General features: G+C 45.1%; 1 protein-coding gene across 4 annotated transcripts in view; it reads right to left on the bottom strand.

Moving 5' to 3' along the window:
• The window catches only part of CDH13 (cadherin 13), a 1,152,846-nt gene that overhangs the window by 768,337 nt on the left and 360,490 nt on the right, over positions 1–24,019 (bottom strand). The window contains exon 1 of one of the 4 annotated variants that reach the window (XM_057493262.1): positions 23,442–23,466. The exons of the other annotated variants lie outside the window; for them this stretch is intronic. The gene's annotated coding sequence lies outside the window, so the exon portion shown is untranslated. Of the gene's footprint in view, positions 1–23,441; positions 23,467–24,019 lie in introns of those variants that run through there. 4 annotated transcript variants of the gene reach the window in all.

The raw sequence follows: 24,019 nt of genomic DNA, 5'->3' as shown, positions 1-24,019 counted from the left end.
TTTTACCTAGATGGCTGTGCTCTTCACTTTAACTAGGGATCCCAGGCCCCTGGCCCCTGCCCTTGACCTCAGAATCCTTTACTTTTCTCACCCTGTCCTTCCCAGCTACCAGACCTCTCCCTATTCACCATACCACCCAAACTGCTCAAGAGAACCATCTCCCATCCCCAACCAACAAACAACCCTGTTTTCCTTTCCCTGTAAAACAACCATAAAATTTCAACTCCTCTTTGTCTTTTGAGGAAAAAAATAAGAGGCCATTTGTTCAAAAGGTTTAAGCAAATAAAAGCAATTATAGTGGGTTACTTAACAATCTGGCCAATTGCTGAAATTTCACATGGCATTTGGAACACTGGTTGTGTGGATATATCTGGCAATGTCTGTTGTCAGTAAAAGCAATTTAAGTCTTTTGTTTAGAAAAAAGAAGACATGGTCTCAAATGCAAGAGTGCATACTTGGAAACTAGGAGTTACTCGGCATTCATCTTGAAAACTCCATCGCTCTTTTGTTCTCTTGATGACAGCTACTTCTCCTACCTCTGATGTCCTCAGATTTCACCCTCACAATAACTGCTATGCCGCATCTCAACAGTTCCCACAGGAATATGCTCGAGTATCTGAGTCGTTACAGATTTCACCTTCTTGCTTGTATGCTGTGTTCCTCGGTCACGCTTCATCCTCCTTTCTAAATCAGAGCTAACGCCTTTGGTCTCCGTGGGCCTAACATTTCCCTGCTGGAGAAACACAGGCAGACTTCACTCACCATTGCTCCACGTGAGTTCCAAGGCCAGAACCCAAACTCTCCAGCTCTCCCTGCCTGAAAGTGCTGGGGACTCACCTCTGCTCAAGAAAAACACATCATTTTTCAACTGAGGGTTCAATCAAGAAGGTGGAAGGCTTGGGCAGGAAATAATGAGATCTTCCCCCAAAGTTCTCTCTACTCATTATCCCGCTTCCCATCATGAATTGCCTCAGGAAAGGGACAGTGTGACTAAAAAGCAGAGAGAGATAAAAAAATTAACAAATTTAAAGTTTTAAACATCCAACTTCATTGTTACTGCTTCGAGAACCCAAGTTCTTGTATTTCAAACCCCAAATCTAAAGGAATCTAGGGATGCACTAGGGCTTTAAGTGGTAGATATGGAAGAATGGATTATGATCAAGGGTGCTCCCACCTTCTGTCCACATAAAAATTCCCCGACTTGGAAGGACCTCTGCAACAGACGTGGTAAAAAGGACAAGGGCACATCTTCTCTCTGAGCTTCGTTTCCAAGCCCAGTGGAGCAGGGGAGCCACAGAGGGGCCCCCGCATGCTTTGGAAGTGCCTGAAACAGTGGAGAGAGGGCTGGAAGCTTGAAAGCTGAGGAGGAGGACACCAAGAACCGGATGGGTACACCAACATCTCAGTGGATGCCAGGGTGACCGTTATGGGCCAAGGCAGCCTATAAGCGCAATAGAATTTCGACAGAAACCTAGGGGATTATGGAGACGATGAATGGATTGAGTTGAAGTTTCCACCGACTGGTAGAAAGGGTGATCACAACAGAAATGAATATACAGCTTTAAAAGACAAAGACAGTTGTCTTATTTGCACCCCAGAGTTTGTACACAGGAGATCAGTACCTTCTTCAAACATCCTTTTTTCTGTCTGATGTAGTGTAGCACACCCACATCACACTGGCAAAACCATGCCTGTCAGATAGAACTTACACTCTGCCAGGACTTCTTCAACAAAAGCACCCTGAGAGGTCACCAGGCTGTGAGAAAAGTTCCACATCAGATTCTCACACTCGTCCCCAAATCATGTTTTTAACGAAGTCTTTTTGGCTTGGACTCTGATTCTCAGAATGCCATTCCTGCTGGCCCCACTCATGTTCGAGCATCTCCCGTTGCGTATCCAACTATCTGCCCCGGGAGCCGGTCCTGGCTCCACGCAGGCCCCCGGAACTACATTTTGATATCCTGCCCATACACACTCTTCTGGCACTTTGCTAGGTTTTGGCCTCATGTATCTGTTTCTCCACAGGCAGCTTGAACCAGCCACGCCACTCTGCACAGCTGAGATAGGCCAAGGGACTTGATTTGGACAGCCGCAGGATTTAACCATCGAGAGAGCAGAGAGGCCAGAGGATGCACAAATTCATAGTCACTTCGGTCTTGAGGGCCACCAAGCAACTTTACAATCTAATCGCTTCTCTCTTCTGCACATGGCCTCCTTCCTCCTGGGCTACAAACCCTATCCCCCATCAAGAGCTATCATATGGCGGTGCCAGAAGGATAGCGCACGGCAACTGTGGCTGAGAGTGAAGACAGAGGCTCTCCCAGAGAGACAGGCGCAGGGAACGTGAAAACAAGCCCACGCTCTCTCCTGCGATAACAAACTCCCAGGGATCCTATCGGCGCTCTGTGCTTTAGGTCGGTGGGTTTCCTGTCAGCCTCTGGAAAAGGAGAGACGCACGCGGTGCGATCACCCACCTTGGATGCCTTTTAAGTAAATAACTATGAGTAACTCCACTTAAAGTAGAAATGAAAATACGGACTTAGCTCAGGTGGTGAGAACAAATCTGAGGGACTCGTACACATTCTTGGATAACCTTAGATTATTTTTTCTAAATTTATGTTATTTCTTAATATGTTCATTTATATCAGTAAAAATGTGTATTTATATATAGCTTTTTCAGCCCTGAACTGTGCTGACGGGTCATCAGCCCACAGTATTTTCTTCCTCACTAAATACCTAACCCAGGCAATCACATTCAGTTACACAGCTTTAGCACTTGCTATGTATGCTCCTGTGGAGGAGAAGACGGTCCAGCCGGGTACTGAGTGGCTACCGTGAGCTGTGCTCTGCGTCAGGGGCCCACATATGGGTATCCCCGGTTCACATACTGACTCTATTAGGCATATATGAATCCCAAGTGGTTTTTTCCTTTCTCACCTTCTTTCATCTTACATAATACCCAAAAGACTTAAACTGACTACAGGAGCATTTGAGTTATTCTCTACATTTCCATTTAAGAAAAAATGATGAGAAATTCACATTTTGTCTATATCCTGGCATTTAATTTTAATTTTTTTTTTCTGAGCTGCTCTGAGATCCCAGATAAACATTGTGGTTTTAGTCTTGAGTGCTATGAAAACTTGGGAAGAGAATACACTACCTCTTCCTGAATTCCGAGATGAAGGAGGTCCCATAAGCAAGCATGAATGGGTGCACATTTTCCAGAACACAAATAATAATTGCCCTTCAAGGACACAGGAAAACTGTTCAACACTGAGGCTAACTTGAATCTTTTACTCTAAGTCTTCATGGTGCTATCCCAACATTACAGACCATGTCTCTGACAAGGATAAGGCAACTGAGCTGACAGTGATCTAGACCCACCCACGGTCAGTGAGAGGAATGCTTCAACTAACAGGAAAGCAACATGTCAGTCCAGTCTCTGCCTTCTTATAAAGCTGGAGTGCTTTTGCTGTCTGAGCTTTGTGGCCAGCAGTGTTTCTGACACAGAACAGCACACTGGGGTGGGGGGTGGGGGACAAACGAGGATCTATGACTCCATCCTGGGGATCCAAAGGATGTTTTAGAGTCCCTGAGACTGTACAAGCTCTCAGTGGGGTTTGTTTGCAAGTGAGGACAGCAAAGGTGAAGTGCACATGTGTGAAAGACGGAGGCAGAGAGGCATCTGTGATTGTTGGAGACACAAGGGAGTTCATTTCTTGGCAGCTTCAAGTACACTTTTCAGGCAGCCAAAAGAGGGAGATAAAAACATTGCCTGAACGTTTTGGTAAGGGCTGCTCCTTACCTCTCCCCGGCACTCTCAGCTTTAACGCTGTATGCATGCGGTCATAGCTCCTCTATCCTGGATACTCTTTTTTGGTTTGTTTTCTCCCCAGCTTTATTGAGGTACAATAAGCAAATAAAAACTGTGTATATTTAGAACATACAACTTGATGACTTTATGTATACATTGTGAAATGATTATCAAAATCAGGTTAATTAATACATCCATCAGTTCACATAGTTACCTCTCTTTTAATGTGTGGTGAAAACACAGTTTATTCTCTTCACAACCCTCATGCGTACAGGACAGTATTGTTAACTAAGGTCATCAAGTGGTTCGATAGATCCCCAGAACCTCTCTTAGAAAACTCTGCACCCTTTGATCAACATTTCCCCACTTACCACCCTGCCTCCCACCCAGTCCCAGGTAGCCACCCTTCTATTCTCTGTTTCTATGAGGTCAGCTTTTTTAATATTCCACATATAAGTGGAATCAGGCCATATTTGTTTTTCTCTGTCTGGCCTATTTCCCTTAGCATGATGGTCCCCAGGTTCACCCATATTGCCACAACTGGATGGGTTTCCTAATTATTTTTATGGCTGAAGAGTATTTCACCCCGTCCTCGGTGTGTGCTTGCTCCATGTGCATTTCTTGTCTTCAGGGTATGTGGAGGGAGAAGAAAGGGACAGCCAGAGAGAGGGTGGGCAAAAGGAGACGCAGCCACAGGGCAAGATGGAAAGTAGGCGGCCCTGCCCACCCTGTGGCCTGCTGCTCCCATGCCTGGGTGGTTGCACCCGCTGGCTGTGCCCTGCGGACTGGTCACTCCTTGATACTGTACCACGAGAGAACAAGGTCCACTGAATCTCTCAACAGAGCCCTGTGTCCCCCTACTTCGAGTTGGCTGTCCTCCCCCAGTTTTGCCTCTGCCACTAGGAACAGGAAAGGACATTCCGAAAATCCGAGGAAGCCGCCAGCCCCGCCAGGGTCAGCTCTGCTCTCTGTAATGCCAGGGACAGCAGACACGGCAACCGCTCCACCTACTCCCCGGGGTGTTCACTGTTCTCACGGTACCTACCCCTTGTTTCCATGGCCACAGGACCATCCTTGGTCTGCTCCCTTGGTGGGCTGGGAGCAGCCCTCAGCCAGTGAGGAGGAGTTGGGAGGTGGGTGCCTCAGCTCTGAGGTGTTTCTACACAGACTTCCAGTTCCCTTCACTGGGCCTGAGCGCCGCTCACCCATGGTGATAACATGCCCACCCACACACAGCTCATTGCCCTCCTGTAATTCCCTGTATTAACTCCCTTACTGGAGTATCCCATCGCCTCACAAACAAATGATTTGCACTGAAACCTTTTGTCAGGGTCTGCTTTGGGGAGCTGAACCTGAGACATGGAAGTGGGTAACAAGCTTGTAAAACTGCCCTCTCCCTGCCCCAGTCTATGCTTTTATAGAGTCCACAGTTCAAGATTCTGGGTAAAAAAAAATAAAATTGCTTGGAATCACTTTATACGCTGTATATGGGTTAGTTGAAGAGACTAAGCCAGCATATCCAAGTTCCTATCCCATGTCTTCCAGTTTACTTTTGCACTTTCCTTGATAACTGACCCCAGAATTATCATGCTGGCTTCTCTTCCTGCCTTGAGTCAACACCTTGCTTCAACAGTCAAGTATTGTTGATTCAATCTTGCTGTCCTCAGCCCTGGCTGTCCGTCATGGCTGCACATCTGTGATCAAGGGATGAATCTGACAGTTGCTGGCCTGATAGGAATTCAGGGTGCCGAGTGACTGCACCAACCTAGAACGTCCTGGAGATGGAGTGGATTAGACAGGGTTTTTAATAAAAGAATTAAAATCTATAGGAGCTAGAGGTCATTTGAGGTGTCTCAAGCTAGGTTAGATGACCTACGAAAGGGACAGTCATAAATTCGACATCCAGTTTAACTGAAAACAGGATAAAAGTATGTTGAGACAAAAGATTCAGGAATAAACCTGTGTGTAACTCTTGAGTGTAGGCGGCCATTCTTTTCAGTCTCTGTAAGTGAGGGGGAATCTGAGAGCCTAGGAAGCCACATATGATTGGATACTTAAGGTTTCTTCCCAAAGGATCCAACATACCCTAGTTTCTATGCATCAAATGTAACTTTTAAGCACTGATCTTAATCTTTGATCAAACTTGTAACTTTGTGCTGCTTTGGCGTTTCAAGACCTCCTATTGCATTTTTTCCCCTTGTTTAGTGGCGCAAAATGCACCCAGTGGACTCAAAAAGGAAGAAAAAGGGAATAAGAGACTTAAAAACCCACATGCTCAATTTAAATAATTGAATACTGACTACAAATGAGTAAAATAACCAAGCTGAACATGACGGTGGTTTTCTCATGTGAGACTCCCAAATCCCAAAACAACTTGAATTAGCACAAAACCAGCATTCCTCTGGGCTTTAGGTAAATCCTGTTCTTTCTCTTTTATACGGTGAGGTATATAGCAGTTGAGCGGTAGGACCAAGGACAAGCAGTAAGTAAATATGTGGTAAATATGCCCCAAATAATCTATCATTGGCCAGACCCTATTATTTAAAAGAATTATGGAAGATCTAAGATCAGCGGTTCTTAACCTTTCTGGGTTATGAGCCTTTGATATTAACCATGTCATTTGTTAATAGGATGGTATTTTGTGAAACACGCCTACACCTGCAGACTTTTGCATATATTGAAAGGATGATGGGCCTCCTAAAGTCCAGCCCTTTGTCTCTATTCCATGGATCTCAGGTTAAGAGCTCTGACTAATGTTTTAGGGATCACTTGGGGATCTCATCACAGAAGGGAAGACTTTTTGGAAGTGAACAGCTACCATTTTGTGTCAAGTTGGCTGAGAAGCTAGGTTTGGATACGAGATAATCATACAGTTTTAGTGGACACCTTGCCCACTGAGTGAGACCCACCTTCCTCACTCAATAGTGAAGAAGAGCTTTCGGCATAATCTCAAATTTAATTAACCCAAAACAAGCAAATAAATGAAAACCAAGATTTAGACAAGCAAATTTTATCTTATGAATAAGAGACAAATATGCAATAGTTAACAGTCACCCAAAGAGTCTGCCCATCTTTTGACTCAGTGACACCACACCATATCTGCTAAAACCAAGTGGAACATCATTTGTGGGCAGGAGGCAGGTCCCCAGTAAATATCTGCTTAGAAAACAGATGCTCTTTGCCGGCAACAGCATATCATGACACTGCAGCCATCTCACTGCTCCTGTTCAGGAGCCAATAAATTGCCCAATTCTGACAGAAGCCTGGCAGTGGGTTGCACAAAGCCCAAGTCCATAACGTCAGGAGATAGAGATGTATATTGGACATGAAAAATCTACACCCAGTTTGGAAAATCATATTCACTAGGTACCATGTTTTTGTTTGTTTGTGCCAAAAAGCACAAAACCATTTTTTTTCTATTTGAAAAATGTCTCTGTTAATTATGGAAACATAAAATCCCACACGGCATCAGGAACTGAACATGGGAAAACAAACCGAGCCAACTTTCTCTCAGAAGCCACTGATGGAAATAAACGGATCCAAGTGAATTAATACTAAACAAGAGTTTTCCATTTATTTTCCCCGTATGACAAGGTGGAATTTGTAATGTTGGAAAAAAGAGTAAAGCGATATGTTTACCCTGATAGCATCCCCTTCACAAGAGCTGCTTCTAGAAGCTAATGAGCTTTCATAGCAAACCGCTGGGTACAGTCAGATACTTGGGTTAAAAGCCCACCTTATGGTAAATTACTCTAGATTCTAATTTGGCAAGGGTAAATAATTTGTGGTCCAAGAGGCAATTTGGTGCCAAGCCCCTAATTTGGACTGTACACAATATTTCAAGACCAACTTTCACTAGAATTAATATACAACTGAATTATGCGTAAGCAACTGAACCATATAACAAAAAATAACATGTATTAGACTTTTCTTTGATGACTATCTAGCTGTATTCACCTGGGGCTTTTTGAGATACTGAAAGAAATTGGGATAGTTGGAGGAGATTATTGACTTCATCTCCAAGTTAATCTATTGTTCTTTGAGTGGAATTGCTGAGCTTGAACAGTCATAGGAGGAGTGAAATTTACTGGTGAAGTGAAGAGTCTGGTGGCAGATGGCCTGGGTGGAAACCCCGTTTCTGTCAAGTTCTGAACAACTCATCAGCTTCCTTGGGCAAATTATTTCTTCTCTCTGGGCCTCAGTTTCTTCATCTGCAAAATGAAAATAAAAACTGGGCTCCCCTCCTAGGGCCAGGGGATGATACATGTAAGCACTTACACAGTGCCCAGCACCTGGGAAATGGGCAGCTCGCGGTGCCTATGATGCTGACGCTGCTTCAGCCAGTGAAAAAGAAGAGGGAGAAAGGGGTGAATAAGGAGGGGAAACCAGATGCTTCCTAAGCATGTCTCTGTTGGAAACTGCACCTGATGCTTCCTAACACACAGATTTGAAGAATGTTACAACAACAGCAAAAAAACATCAAAACTACTGAGCGCTAGGCACACCCTTCCTTCAGGCTACAGCCACAGGGACACAGCACAGAGGTCTCGTTGAGGTTGAAGCCACCACCTTCAGACACAGAGAGGCGACAGTGACCAGAGTAAACTGAGCTGTTTTAGGCACTTGGTCAACCAGTGTTTTCATTCATGTTTTTTTTTTATGCACTTTACAAACATCAGATTTAAAATTACCCACCAGGAATTCTGAGAATCGGCCATCCAAGAAAAAATAGGTCCAGTCAGCCTTGTTCTTTGCCTTGGGACCAACTTTTCCCCTACAATAGTGAACCGCAGTTAAAATGAAAAGGAAATGAAACAGCCACCTCTGTAAATGCTGAGCAATTTGTAAGTTGCCATATATGCAGCTCTTAGACTTTGGCTGATCTTGGAAGTTTTTCTGGCTCCCAAGGCTGCATCTTCTGCTGTTCATCCAAATCTCAAATGGGGAACATCAGCAGGGAATTGGAGAAAGGCAGAGAGAGTAACTTTGGGTGACATGTTTCTCTGCCCACACCTTTGTAAACGGCCCCTTCACTGAGGTCCCTTCCGACAGCCCAGTTGGAACTAGTCATGGTCTCCCTATGGGGACCTAGCAGTCATCCTAATGGATACAGACCCCCCACTCCAGCTGGTCATGTGCTTTTGAGCACAGCCAGGCCCAGATGCACCCCTGAGCTCCTGCCACAGGAGAGCCTGTGGCACTTATTCACGGTAACTGCCTGGTCCCTGTGGGCATCAGCGCTGATAACCCCTGACCTAGAGCGGGAAGTGACTTCTAGAAACAGCGCTGAATCATTCCGACGTTGCCCAGCCCACATTAGAAAGGTTGACCTGCATTTATGGCTCACCCTGCCATTATCTCTTCAGCCTCACACGTCAATTCCCTTTGACATGATGGTTGGGGAGTAATGATCAGAAATATAATCACATCATAACATTTCAAGTAACCCTATCTTGAAAGCAGAGCTATAAATTTAAGAAAAAGTCCAGGGGGAAAAAAAGAAAAGCTTTCATCTGGTGCACGAATATTTTAGGTAGTGTGGAAAGAGCTCTGAAATCAGACACATCTGAGTTCTAATATTAGCTTACCGGTCGTGCACCTCCTACCCGAATGCCTCATCATTTCGATGCCTTTGTTTTCCCGAGATGTAAAATGGGGAGGATAATATCCACTCCACATTGAATGAAATGGTGTTACAAGAGTAACCTGCCATCCAACAGTCAAAATTCAATGCCAGCCTCTGTGGTTTCATGGTTCCAGCTCAAGACACTGAGTCTACTTTTGATTTTACTCCTACTTTAGTTCAGGTTTCTCAGCTCAAAGCTACCTGGGGGAGAAAGGATGTGCGTACTTTGCAGAGGCTCAGTGATTCTTAAATTGGGACCCAGGCCAGTGACAGAAGTGACCACAGCATGCACATGAGCTTTGCTCTTGTAAAGCAAGCACAAACCAGCAATAAGGATACACTTCAAATGTCTTCTGAGAAGGCTCTGGTCTCTGTTTTCATGTTTTATTTCTGATCTAAAGAAATCCTACCACAGGGCAAAACATGTGTGTGTGGGCATGCCTTTGCACACACAGGCACACGCACACACAGCCCTAAAGGGATGCTTGTAAATTTTACCATTACTCAAATTCTCACGCACATGATAAATACATCTTCAGCATTACATTCAATTAGTATATGAACCTAAATATAAACAATGGATTTTTTTCCTTAACAGGTAATTATCAGCATCTCTTTGGATGAGGTAGAGAAGGACCCTTTTCTTTTTTCTAGTTTAACAGCAGCCTGGACATGGGATGTTGATGGGTTTAATTCTCTGAGCTAATTGAGATCCATTAATAGTAGCTGCCTGAAGTGATGTGATGAGATGCTTCCCGAGACCCTGGGGAGCACAGTCATGGGTCACTAAGGCAAACCCTTGAGACGGTGGGGGACTGAGGGCAGCCCAAGCATCACCATTTGCCACCTTCGGCCCAGGGCTCTGGGCTGAAGTGCTCGGCAGTAATGTTCTTTCTGTGTCTACTGCTGCCCATGCTCTAAACTCATTTTTGAACTCCCTCCGGGCATTCAAATGAGCTCAGCTCTCTTGTGGACCAGATAAGGCTCCAAAAGCTAGGTTCTATCAAAATCACACTGTTTCCATATAACACACGGTATAAGGAACATACAGCAGCTGAAAAGTACCATTCCTTCCCACAGGGAAAGAGAAAGTTACAGGAAAAACTATTAAGAAGTATTTCAGTATAAAAACTGAAGGCTTAGGACAGCTCACCTTTGAGGTCACATTGTGAAACACTGAGGAATAACTCATGCCAAGTACATAGTCTTGGACAAACCAGATCAAATGTACACCGTGCCAGACTTGTTTGGAGGAAGGAAAAGACGGTGGGACCCCTGCCCACAGTGGGCGGTCAGTCTAGTTGGAAAGGCCGAACCCCCATATGCAATGAGCAGGGCTGGCAGTCAGCCGGGGCACACAGGTGCAGCCATTGTAGAAACACTGGAATGGCCCTAGGTAAAAAGCTGCTACTCTGAGATGAGTTCCCTGCCCATGTCCCAGCCTTCCTCTGGGATCCGCCAGCACCTGGTTATGATTCAGCAACTAAAGGGCTAATACTCGGCCCAGCAGGGACGCTCTGGGGAGTTCTCTGCAGCCACCTGGGCCAGCGTCCACTCTGATTGAACTAGGTGTCATGTGTTGTGAATATCACTCCTAAACTCAAGGCCTGTAAGCCAAAATATCACAAATGAATATTAACAGTCTACAAGGTAATTAACTGAAAATGTAATTCCTGAGGACAATCAACATGGAACAATGCACCTTTAAAAAGTAAAAATGTAACTTCCCTGAGGGTGAGGACCACGTGTGTCCTCCATAAAAGTCACAGCTCCTGAGAGCTCCTGGCCCAGAACGGGGACTCGGTATCTGGTTGTCCAATAAAATAACAAATGGCTGGCGGTATTTAGGAAATGCTCCCTGGGCAAGTAAGTGTAAGAAGTGGTTCTAAAGTGAAGAGATGAGTAGGACTTAAAGAGAGATTTCTAGGTAAGACTTGGAACCTCCAGGTACCCATGTATTCCCTCTACACATCCATAGGGGGCAGTAGAGACGAGCGGCCAAACACCCAGATTCTAGCTAGAGTCAGAGAACTGAGCTCTCTAGTTTTCTGGTTTTGCAACATTTTAGCTGGGTTACCCTGGGCCAGACACACCACCTTCCAGAACTTTTGTTACCTGTTTGTAAAATGCCTCTCAAGGAAACTGTTAGATTTAATGAGACAACGTAGGTAAGAAACCTGACATAGGGGAAGCGGGCACAGGCTGTACATTCCTAGTGGGCAATTGGTTTGTCCATTTTGTTCACTGAGTTGTATCCCAAGGACCAGATGCATTCTTAAAAAATAAGACACAATAAACATTTGTTGGATGGAAAAAACAACCCAAATAAAGGAATGGTGGCAGAGTTTTTTCATTGTGTCAAATGAATAGGGCCACAATTGGTTTGGACGCCCACTCAACATTACAAAGTAAGAGGCAGAAAGTCAGGAATTGGGGCTTTTCCAGAATCAGCCAAGGAGCTCATCGGGATGCAAGACAGAACCCAGCAGAATGGGGCCATTCATGACCACAGCTGTTGTCTTTCTCCTAGAGGGTGTGTGAAGTGGGAATCGGCAGCCCGGAGGCGGGGCTTGCTTAGGAATGGGTGGATAGGGGGGCCGTTAAGGGTAAAGGGTCTACAGATAACCGGCTTGGGCGCAGGGCTCTCTCCCACTACTACTCATTGCATGACCTTGGGTTAGGTGTTCAACCTGCCTCAACCTCCATTTCCTCATCTGTAAAATGGGGATAATAAGGTACATGATTCATAAGGTTGGTTCAAGTAAAACAATGTAGGACAAGTGCCCCACGCATGAACCTTCAAAAATTGTGTTCATCATTACTAGAGAGACAGGACAGTTAGAAGCCCCCTGATCCCTTTAGACCCAGGCTGAATCCAGCACTTGACTGGCCTTTTCAATTTCCCTTTCCTTATTTTAGGTTGCTAAGGTGGAGACTGTGACCTCCATGCTAACCAACTGAGGGGATCCACAGAGGCGAAGTTGGCATAGACCCCTGATGTACCATCCATGAGGACAAATGCCCATGAACTAGGACTCAGATCAGAAGCTAAAACTGCCAAGCAGAGAGACCTCTGTTCGCTAACCACAGACAGAAAGACTGCCCACCCAACCACATGTGTCCTGTGGCAAAGGGATGTGTGAGCCTGCTGGAGATGAGTATGCAAACCAACACGACTGGGCACTGCCAGGGAGGGTGCTGTCCCTCCAGGGAAAGAGCAGGGAGGGAGGGAGGGAGGGTGCTGTCCCTTCAGCTGAGACCAGGGCTCATTTACCTTTAGGACGCGGAGAACTCTGAGCACTGGAATCAGCGTGGTGGTTCTCCCACACCATTCCACCGCTGTTTTTTTTTTTGGCCTGAATCTTGGAAACAAATTGCTTTTGTGCCAGTGTAGGAGGTAAGAGGGAGTTTACAGGTTGCATGGGAGGGGAAATTCAGGCAGAAGAATCAACCTTGAGCAAACCGAAGTAGGAAAAATTGGCTTAAACTATTCCACAACTTCAGAGATAAAACATCATAACAGCTTGAAATGAAAACTACAGTTCTTGAAATATTAAGGCTGAAGAGCTATTACATTTATAGCGTGTTTGGCTAAGGTCTGACAACATAACTATTCATTTCAAAGAGAAATTAAGCCTCTGTTTGAGAAAATAGGATGGATTCAGTATCATCAAATATTTTCTAAATTAAGAAAATGTGCCAGGTGCTACACAGGTCGGATGTGAAACTTCTAAACAATTATTTTACGTTGTTTACCAGCCACCTCTAGTAGCTTGTCTCTGAAGGGAAATATTTGAAATGATTCTCCACCCCACCCCCAGATTTCCCTCTCAAGGGAGGAAAAAAAATAGTAACTTCTTAGATGTTCAAGTAATTCAACAATGAAAAGAATTATTTCCCAGAACTGGTACGTTTGCTGGGAGGGTCTGCACCATAGCTCCCTTCCCAGATTCTCCCAGGGAAGTCGACCCTCACTGAAGGAGCTTTTATGGACAGTTTTATCTGGGCCATTTCAACTCCGCAAAGGCCTGGTGTCTCCTGATAGACCGACTGACTTAAGCCACTCACCACTGCCCCAGGCCGTCCCTTACTCCTCAAACTTCAAGAGGAACAGTCAGAGCCCCATCTCCTGCTTAAATGGTTGCCCTGTGATGCTGCCATTTCTAAGCCTTCTAATCTCTTTCCCTCAGAGGCCTTTTGGAGAATTAAGACAGGGTTTGGGAGCAGCCCTGTTGATTCCAAGCATCCTCAGTAGCACAGAAATCTACATAACAGACGAGAGGGAAAGAGGCTGTGGAGAATAAAACGAGTGGTACCAGACCTTGCTCTGTTACTATATTGGGCATAAAAATACTCCCAGGGTTTTGACTTTTAAATGATGCGGCCCAGTGGGGGTTCGCTGAGCACAGAGCTGACTGGCAGGGAAATAAGAATGATCCTTCAGGAGAATGGGCTTTGAAATTTGAGGTACCAAACTCAATTGGATAATGAAACACTGTGAACTGCACAGGGTGTTTTTTACCTCTCTAAAGAACATTCAATTAAATGCTTTTTCATTTGGACAGGAGGGGTGGAGCTATTTTTTCCCCGCTCTTTACCACTGTAAGTATCTCCTTGGCTCCTGGCCTCATTTTTTTCTTTCTTTCTGATTTTTATTGTCTGCTTTCACTCCCTCTCGTGAGCCACAATACCTGCACACCCTGCCTTCTCACAGGTTGATGGAAATCCCCCACATGCCCTTGGAAATGCTCATTACCAAGGAGAGACACAATGGCTTCACCGCGTGATACACTGATGCTGCTTCCAGAGGTTTCTGGTGCCTCCATTTCATGGGCCACTTGCTTAGCTGCCTCTGAAATGCCTTAGTGCTATGAGGGCTGCATTTAACTTAGCCATCTGTGAATAACTCCCTCAGGGGCAGATTCAGATCTGAAGTCAAGAGGGCTTCCTGGCCAGAATGTCCTCCTGTCCTGCAAAGGCCAGCAAGAGTGATTTCCTGACAGCGTCCAGCGCTATTGTCCCTCTCTTGGGAGCCCTTGGGAGTGTGCCATGCATTACATGCGGACCTTCTTTACAAATCAATTAGCGCTTGGCACCTGATAGTCTGGAATGATGTCACACAGCCTGTGTGTAGTCAAGCATTGGGTGAGCTCAAAATTAATGTTCACCGGACTAGCAGAGGCATACATGTCTTTCCTGGAGTGTGACAAGATAAGAGGAATACAAGAAATGGACAAATGGCTCCTGCGGATGGGGCCATGCTGCCTATTTATTTCAATTCACGTGTATTAAAGGTCTATAGGTACCAGGCTTGGTGCATGGAGCTCGCTGTGGTGTGTTTGGTACAGTGGCATTAAGACACAGCAGTGTCTCCAGGGTTGTAGTCTAGTGGAGGGAGCAGGGGTCTTAGCCTGGACTCAAGGACTTGGACAAACCTTGGGAATGGTTCTGAGGGACTGCAGAAGCCTCCAGAATTGGTACATAAACTGAATTTGTTTAAATGAGGGTATGCACAAATGCACATACACTTTTCTGGGTAATGGATCCATGGCTTTTATCAGATCCTAAAAGGGACATATGACACCTCCACATGACAGAACTCCTGACACCCAACCAGTCTAGTACGCTTTTACTTTGTATTCCCCAAGAATGTGAGAATGGGGGTTGAATGAATGAATGATTGAGTGAATAAGTGATTTCCATTCTGAGAAGAGCACACAGGCCAGCCTAGCTCACAGGGTCCCACAGTTCCAGGACAGAGGGGTGTTAGGATCATCTCTTATCTGAGGTTATGAGTATAGGAAGTCAAGGAACTGGGGAAAGTTCAGAATTGAATGGCTCATGTAAAGGAAAGTAAAAATGAGAAGGAGGTCAAAAATGAGTCCTTAAAGCAAGGAGGGGCTGCACGGGCACCAAGTGCCAAAGAATGTAGAGATGAACAAAGAACAAAGGGTCAGGAGCAGTAGGTCAGACGGCGCAGGTAGGAGGGCAGCATGGAGGGAGGGTGGCCAGTAAAGACTCAGGAAAGGGTCTGAAGGAGGTTTGAAGAACTTGGGGTTGGAATCACACAGCCTTGAGTTCAAATCCTCTACTCCGTCGGCTTCTCGTTACTTCACTTCTCCAGCTGCAAAATGGAGATACAGCTCTACCTCCTCAAAGGGCTACTGGGAGGAATAAATGAGAACTCCCACAGAGCACAAAGCTATTGCTCAGAATAGGGCTTTGATTGAGTTCTAAGGAAGGACTGGATCCCCTGAAAGGGCTACAATTAGAGTGGACACTTGCTACCTTGGTTTGATGCCACTTAAGTATTTCAAAATCTATTCACATTCATTTCCCTTTCTCCTCTCCATTCTCTTGCAGGGTGCTGCCTATTATTGAACTAAACTGACTCTTTCTTTGCATTAATCACAACCTCTAGATAGGACATTTCTCCATTTCCCTTTGAGATGATTATTACTTTCCTGATGGTGAATTATTAGGGAATCTGATGAGGTAGAAGAATGCACTTAGCTCTGCACCACCACCTCTCTGCAGCTACCAGGCTCTGTTGATTCAGCCTCCACCCTGTGGGTTCTCTGCACCTCGGCAACTCCACCCACATGCTCCTGGCCTTGCCATTTGTCACTGGACAATGGCAGTTGCCACATGATGGGTCTCCTTGTCCCTTATACTGTGGGACAACTAATTTTTCTACATCACCAATTCATGTGAATTCCTGTAAAAAATATTGTTCCTTACAGAATAAGGAAAAAATTCCTCACATGGCATTCAAGACTCTTATAAATCAGTCCATCTGGATTTCCTGATCTGACTTCTCACCACCTCTGTCCACACACCTGATGCTCTGGAACCAACTGACCACCAGTGTTTCCCTTAAGAGTCACATGCTTGCGAGCCCATGCTTGGAACGCTGTCTCTCCGATGGTCACTTTGCAAAATAAGTCATCTAAGCAGTCCCATCTTCTCCCTCCTCTCTCCACACCTGACTAGCTCTTGCATTTGCCTTTTTATTAATGCATAGTTAACTGCTTATTTTTCTCTTCTCCCACTGCATATTAACTCATCGAGGCAGGTGCCATATATTATTTAGTTCCATATCTTTCCAGTACCTGGTTCAGTGTCTTGTATGAAAGGTAATCAACACATAATTGACGAATCAGTTAAGATGAGTATGGGCCCTATATTTGATTAGTGGAATATTTCCTAAACCAGTGGACATCAAAGTGTGATCTGGGGACCCCCGGGGATCCTGGGAACACTTTCTGCATGTAATAAGGTCAAAACTATTTTCATAATATCTCAAAAAATTATTTTCATAACATCTCTAAGATATTATTTGTTTTTTCCACTTACTCTTTCACAAATGTATAGTGTATGAAAAGTTCATTGATAAGGTTTCAGATTCAACACTGCAACCAGTTTTTAAGAAACTAGTACTTCTTGAGTATAAAAGAAGTTTGTCCACAGTTAACTAAAAAGACTATTAAAACTTTGTATCTCTTTTCCAACTACATACTATATGAGACAGGATTTTCTTAACTTTCTTTAGCCAAAATAGCATATCACAACTTCTAATAAGCCATTCATTGAAGAGACTCACAAAACAATAATGCTATTTTCCTCACCACTTTTTTCTGGAATATATCATTATTTTTCATAAGAATATGTTATTTAAGCTAACATTTAATGGGATTGTAAAGTTTTCTCAGTTTTAACTTTAAATATGGTCAATATCAGTAGATAAAATCCACATAAACAAAAGGTTTTAGAGTCCTCAATTATTTTTTAGTGTAAAGGGGTCTTGAGACCAAAACATGTAAGAATCACTCTCCTAAACCTTGTTTCATGAAATACCAGATATCTTTAAGATGTTCCTAGGTGTTTCATTAAAAAAAAAGCCAGGAGGGGGTCCCTGGGGGGCAGGGGATGGCTCTGGTAGCTGTTCTTATTGGTATGGGAAATACCATATTACATAAAGTTAAATAGTTAAATAAATGTATTTTTTTCACACCCTTGAAAAGCTTTTATTTTGCTATGTTCTTTGTAAATATCAAAGGGCACTGTATTGGTTTTCTATTACTGTGTAACAGATCATCACAAACTTGGTTGCTTAAAACAACACACATTTGTTATTTTGCAGTGTCTGTGGTTCGGGACTGCAGTCACAGCTCAGGGAGTTCTCTTCGGGGTCTCACCAGGCTGCTGTCTAGGTGTCCATTGGGGATGTGGTCTCATCAGACTGTCACCTGGGGAAGGGTCCACACTTGCAAGCTCCCTCAGGGGGTTGGCAGAATCCGTCTCCTCAGAGAACAAGCCAGCTTTCTTGCTGGCCACCAGCCAGGAGCTGCTCTCCACGCCTGGGGGCCACCCACAGGTCCTTTTCCTCTGCACAGGCTCTCACAACAGGGCAGCTTATTTCTTTAAAGCCGAAAATGGAGAGCCTACCCAGTCTGCTAAGACTGAGTGTCACAGAGAAAACATTATTACAGAGGAAACATTTCATCTCCTCTTCTAAGGACTAGAAGCAAGTCACAGATCCTTCCCACATTCAAAAGAGGATTATGCTGGGCAAGGACATGGGGGACAGAAATCATGGGGGCCACCCTGTCTGCCATAGGTAGTCTATGCTTTGCTCTCACTTACCTGACCAAAGACTTCCTTTGTATGCCCGTTAATATGTCAAGAAGCCCTGTTTGAGAAATGTTGAACTATTATATGTATTCAGTGTAATCAGACATACTACATTCTCCTAATGTATTTTATAAGCAACTTGTGTGTGTGTGCATGTATGTGTGAAAGAGAGAGAGAGAAAAATAATTTAAAACTCCGCTAGTCAGTAAGTCAGCATCCACCTAGAGCTTCAGGAGTGTCTGGAGGGGGAAGCAACCCCTCATGTCACTGGGAACAGAGGCTAAAGAAGGAATATTCTCCTTACAGTGAGGTGGGGCTATTCTGAGGCAGAGGGCGGCCCGACTGGGAAACATCCCATGGCCCTGGTTCTCCCCAGGAGCGTGCCCACATGCCCGTCTGTGGAAAGGAGACACTGCACAAACTGGACAGGAATGGAGCCTGAGACGGGACCTGAGCACCTAGGAGGTGAGGTGTCCTGCCTGAGCCACACCACCAAGTCTGGACCACCCATGCTCAGGATTCCTCCTCGATATAATTCAGGGTGATCCGAGAAGGTGGGCTCTGTCTCCCCACAGGGTACAGTGGCCTCACGGCACGCTGTGTATCCTTCAGCATCACCTTAAGGAGAGCCCCCCTGCCCTTCATGAGTTCACAGTCACTGTCATTAACTACCAGCTCGGGGAATCACACTGATTTAGCTCTTCAGGTAATTAACCAGAGAAACACATTTTATGATATCTCTAGTTTCTGTGAGCAGCCCAACCACATATAAACTCAGCACTAACATTTGCTCCCCAACCTCTCTAAGACACCTTGAGTGTGGGGAGGGTGTGAAATCCCCAAAAGAAACGGGAGAAGGGGAGTGTGGGGCTTATCAGGGTGAGTCTTATTCACCTGCTTCTGACCCGGGCTCCTTAGCCCTGTGGATCTAACAAGAAACAGTCAAAGAGGTGAAAGAAACCTCCTTTGGAACCTGGGGCAAGTATATGGGGGAAAGGAAAGATACAAATGACAGCCTGGTGGGGGACTGGGCTGGGAAGATCACCTCTACCTGTGCCCGAGCCCTGTACATGTTCTTGCCAACATCCTCCTACAAAACTTGATCCAAAGGCTTAATGGGCCAAAAGGCATCAGAGTTGTGCATTTGAATAAAGCCGACTCTTGCTTCTTTAATTGGATGCAAATAGCATCACCTAACTTCCACATACCAGGATCCGTCCTGCTCTTTGTCACGCAGTACTCTAATGCACCCCATTCTGAAGAGCCTGGCAGGAGAGGAAGACATTAACTGTGAGATCTGCTGGCTTCTGCCAAATTCACAAATGCTGGCAGCTAAGCCTATAGATAGAATGAGGGGTAATTTCATGCAAATGCTCTGTGCTATTCCCTGAGCTCCAAGATTAGAGATGTCAGAAAATGTAAGTGCTCCTCTGGTTAATAACACAAAGAACTAATTCAGTCTGATTCCCTAAGCTGGGAGTTAAAAAGCAGCAACTGGGAACTTAAGAAGGGAGAGGCTCCCTAGGGTGATGCTGCAGAGGGCCAAGCGTGTGTAGAGGCCAAACAGCCACCTTATGAGGGGCACTCCGGGTCCGACTGAGATGGTGTCTGGAGGCTCCCACGGCTCGGCCACCTCCCAGGTAACTACTGGAGCGTGGGCAGATGTAATGGGCAGTAATGGGCTTACACTACTGCTTGGAGAGGACCAGTCCAGGCTTAGCCAAGGCTGCAGGGTTTGGGAACAAAATCTGGAAGCCATGTGCAAAGGATATACCTCAATATTTTTCCACCTCTTCTGAAAGAGGCACTTGGTTCCTAGATGCGTCTCTCCTAGTTTCTTGGACACACCTTTCCCATTTTTATATGCCAAATGAGGTTTGCTCACAGTCTCCAGAGGGCACTGACTTATTATACAAATAGCAACTTCTCGGGGATGATTTTGCCTCTTGAGAGTGGTGTGCAGCCATGAATGCTTGAAGGGAAAACAAATGACGCCCTTCTCCTAGTTTTTGTGTCCTAGGTGTAGAGTGGGGCTTACACATCGTGCTTTGAATTTTCAGATTTTAATTTTCAGGTTATCCTAGAATATCTGTGATGTCTTTTGAGATTAAAAAATGCTCACTTCCTCCCTCCATCCTCTTCCTTAAAATCACTGGAATGTACCTTGATTCCTAACTTCTCTAAAAAGAAGAAAAAAAATTATTGTCAATTAGGAATCCTTGGGTGGCTTTACTAGCTATCTGAGAATAGAATGTTAGATTGTATGTAGACAGACAAACCTCAGTCCAGACAATATATGCTATTAAAATACAAGCACGATTACTTAGCCATTTTCTTGGAAGCTGACCTGGACTGGGTCCTGCCTTCTCAACTGACTGTGACCCTGCAGAAGCCCCTTAATCTCTCTGCTCTCCATTTCTCTCTAACCACTCAATTTAGGATAATAATAACAGCTAATTCTTAGGCTAATGTTGAGGATTAAGTGAGGTGATACCTATGACTAGCATATAATAAATGCTCAATAAGTAGCACCCAAACTATTTTTGTTGATTTCTATAATTAAAGCCCACAGCATAATTCTTTTCACATAGTAAGCACTCAGAATTTTCCTAAATCATCAAGTATTAACCCACCTACATCAACTCCACTGCAATGGCCCTTTCTTCTAAATGATGCAATGAGTCAAATGGAACACATTTTCTGTTGACACCCCAGGACTTATGTTCTACCGTCTTTTTGTTTTTTGTTTTTGTTTTTGACAGTGCCATATACCACTGGCTTGGCCGTACCCAGCTATGTAAGGGGTAAGGTGAAGAAGTTAATTATTTAAAATGTTTGGAGACTTTATTTCCAGAAGAATTCCACCTACAGGTATTTACCTCACCCAGCCTGAAACCAGCCCCAATGACGAACAGTCTTTAGTAATATGACCATGGGTTGGTTTGTCATGTGAAATAAAGGGGCTTTTTACAAGTGAACTGTATTTTGCTTTATGGGCCTATCTATTCCAAACGAGTAGAGCCATGACTCACTGGAAATTATGAATCCTCACGTGGTTCACACCCCTGTTGATTTACGAGTTTTCGAGGCCATGCACAAGTAAGGATGTTTTACTGCCAAGTATTCACGACTTTTGTCCAACTACCCCTGAAAATAGTTTTCTGACTTGGAGGAATATAGACACATTGCAAGCAAGCCCTCTGGTATAGCTGTTTCAACAAATGAGTTTACACACTTTCAATGAGATAGGGTCAATTTTGTCTCACAGATCATCTTGAAATATCTGTGATAGTTTCTGAGATAGACTGAAAACACATACTCCTACCTGCAACCCCCTTCACACAGTCACGGAAATACGCCTTGATTCCTAACTTTTCTAAAAGAAAGGAAAGAAATTGTCATTTAGGAATCCATGGGTGGCTTTACTGATTATCAAATTTCTAGAATAAAATGCAAGATTATAGACAGATGAATCTTGAGCCAGACAGTATATGTTATTAAAATCAAGAGCATGATTAATTAGTCATTTACTTGGAGTGATTTATCTTGTACCTCTCCCCACTGGTGCTGGAACTGCCTGCTGTGGACGTCAGGTGCACCACTCTATTACGAACACTAATCAAAGTCCACAGAAGTGCCAACTGAGGGTGAATTGGAGTTCCATAGAACATCCATTTTAAAGAGCTGACTTTTATTAAATATGCCTGACATCAAGAAATCCACAAAACCACAGAGAAAAAGGATAAACCAGTTCTGACTTAAGTCTTGCCATTGAATGAGCGAAGTGCCAAACTGAGCCTGCCTATCTGGGACCTCAGGGCTGCCTCCCTGACTCGTATCTAAACAAGAGAGTCTCATAACATATCTTCTCCCGCCTACATCTGCCTCCAGTTCATCCCACTTCTCTCCATTTCAACAGCCAACCCCCTAAACCAAGCACCCCCATCTCTCTCCTGAAAGACTGCAATAACCTCCTCACTCTGGATCATTAAGTAAAACAAATTTTGAAAAGCATAGCTGATCACACTATACTCTTAAGCCCTTCAGTGGCTCCCCACTGCTGCTGGGAAGAAGACCTCACTCTCTGACGCAGCCCCCAAGACTTTTTCAGTCCCCCACCTTTCCTGCTTCATTTTAGATTTCTCTCAGGGCATCGGCCCCACCACCCTGTGGAGGAGTCTGAAGTGCTGGAATGTCTTTTCCCTTGTTAGTCCTTCATTGGAAAACGCTGTTCAGCTGTGCCTCTGCCTGGCTGGCTTTCTGCCTTCCTGTCTGTAGCTTAAAGGCCATTTCTTCCCAGAAACCTTCCTGGCTTCCCCCTCACCTGCTCTAGAGATAGCCTCAAGGTCTCCTGGTGGCCTGTAGTTTTCTCTTCTCACCTTAATTATAATGATTTTTCTTCCCTTTCCCTAGATTCTAACCATACGGGAGCCATATCCTCAGCTCCTAGCACAACACAGGGCTTGTAAGAAGCGCTCAGTAAACAACAATGATGAAAGCCACGTGGGGGGGGGGGGACACCATGAGCCACCCACCCAAATCAGTGCCCCTTTCTTCGGGGGCTCACCACTGTACTACATCCCCAGCCTCTTCCGCAGGTAGGTGGTCACATGACTGAGTGGGCGATGCACGCCACTTCCAGATGCAGACCGTAAAACCCTCTCAGAGCAGCTCCAGGATTTCTGCGTTCTGATTGGGATGTTGACGTCTAGGGTCACTCTGAAAGCTGTGTGATGAAAATGGCAGAACCACCCATAGGCCTGGGTTTCTGAATGACTTCACGGAAGAAACTCTCAGACCTGAACTGCTGGCACAGAACTGTGGGTGTGCAGGAAATAAACTGCCACAGTGCTCTTAAACCGCTGAAACTTTAGGGCCAACTTGTTACTGCAACTTAGCCTCCCAAAGCCATACACTAGGATACCAATGCATAGGATTCTAGGCCTTGGAAATGAGTGAAAAAGGGCCCCCCTTGGCCCTGGGCATGCACACACCTCCGCAAACATATAAGTGGACCGTATGGAGGTAGAAGAAGAAACAAATAGAATTTCTGACAAAATATTATTAAAAAATTAGTGTATTTTTTGTTTACCTCCATTTATTTCTTTTCTTCCACCAGCTCAAACTCAAATAAACAGAATGGTCTGATAACTAGCGTTTCTTTGTAAGACAGCCGCCACTGCCTCGGATAGTTCTCCTGTCTACATGCTGCCCTGGCAATCCCGCATGAAGCCCTGGGCACGGATGAGCCCCCACAGCCAGGAGGGGAGGAGTCCCAGAGCCATAGGACATCTGGCAGTCTTCTCACTGAAATAAGAAACTAACTCATCTAGCAAGCAATTCCATTCAGTTCAACGCAGTACTTACTTTTGCCCCTAAGACGGTTCAGAGAGAAAGATTCCCCAGCCAGATCTTTCAAATGAATAGAAAGTTCTTCTCTACCTCCTTAGGGTTTCTGCCGAGTAACCTCGGGGCTGAGGCCCCACCTCCTGGAGGCTGCCTCCCTGTGCCCTCATGGTCCAATCTCTGACTCAAGCTGAGCAGAAGATGGGCTCACGCAGCTTTGCAAGCTTCTGCTGAGCAAGTTAATCTAGCCGAGTTAATCATGATGCAGCCACTTAGCACCATCACGGAGAGCCTAATCAGTCAGCTGGCTGGAGCCTCAAGGCCAGGGGGCCTGCCCCTCCCTGCCCAGCCTTTCTTTGCTGTGGAAACCTCTGTACTTACTCGGAGCACCTGCTCAGAGTTCTGGCGCCTTTGGCCCTAAGAGGGAGGAACCGAGTGCTTTCTGGCCCTGAGTATGGCTCTCCCATGTTCTTGGAAGCCCATTTCTTCCACAGGAAATGTCCCTTGGTGCCAGCCCTGTAATCACGGAATGGAACATTTGCTCACATCGAGCCACACCTGTTGTCAACAAGCATTTGCTTCCCATCTATTTAAGCTCC

This window comes from Manis pentadactyla, chromosome 15, assembly GCF_030020395.1.
Source record: "Manis pentadactyla isolate mManPen7 chromosome 15, mManPen7.hap1, whole genome shotgun sequence".
NCBI classification, from domain to species: domain Eukaryota; kingdom Metazoa; phylum Chordata; class Mammalia; order Pholidota; family Manidae; genus Manis; species Manis pentadactyla.
Note: the sequence above shows the minus strand (reverse complement) of the source record. Positions and strands in the feature narration are given on the sequence as shown.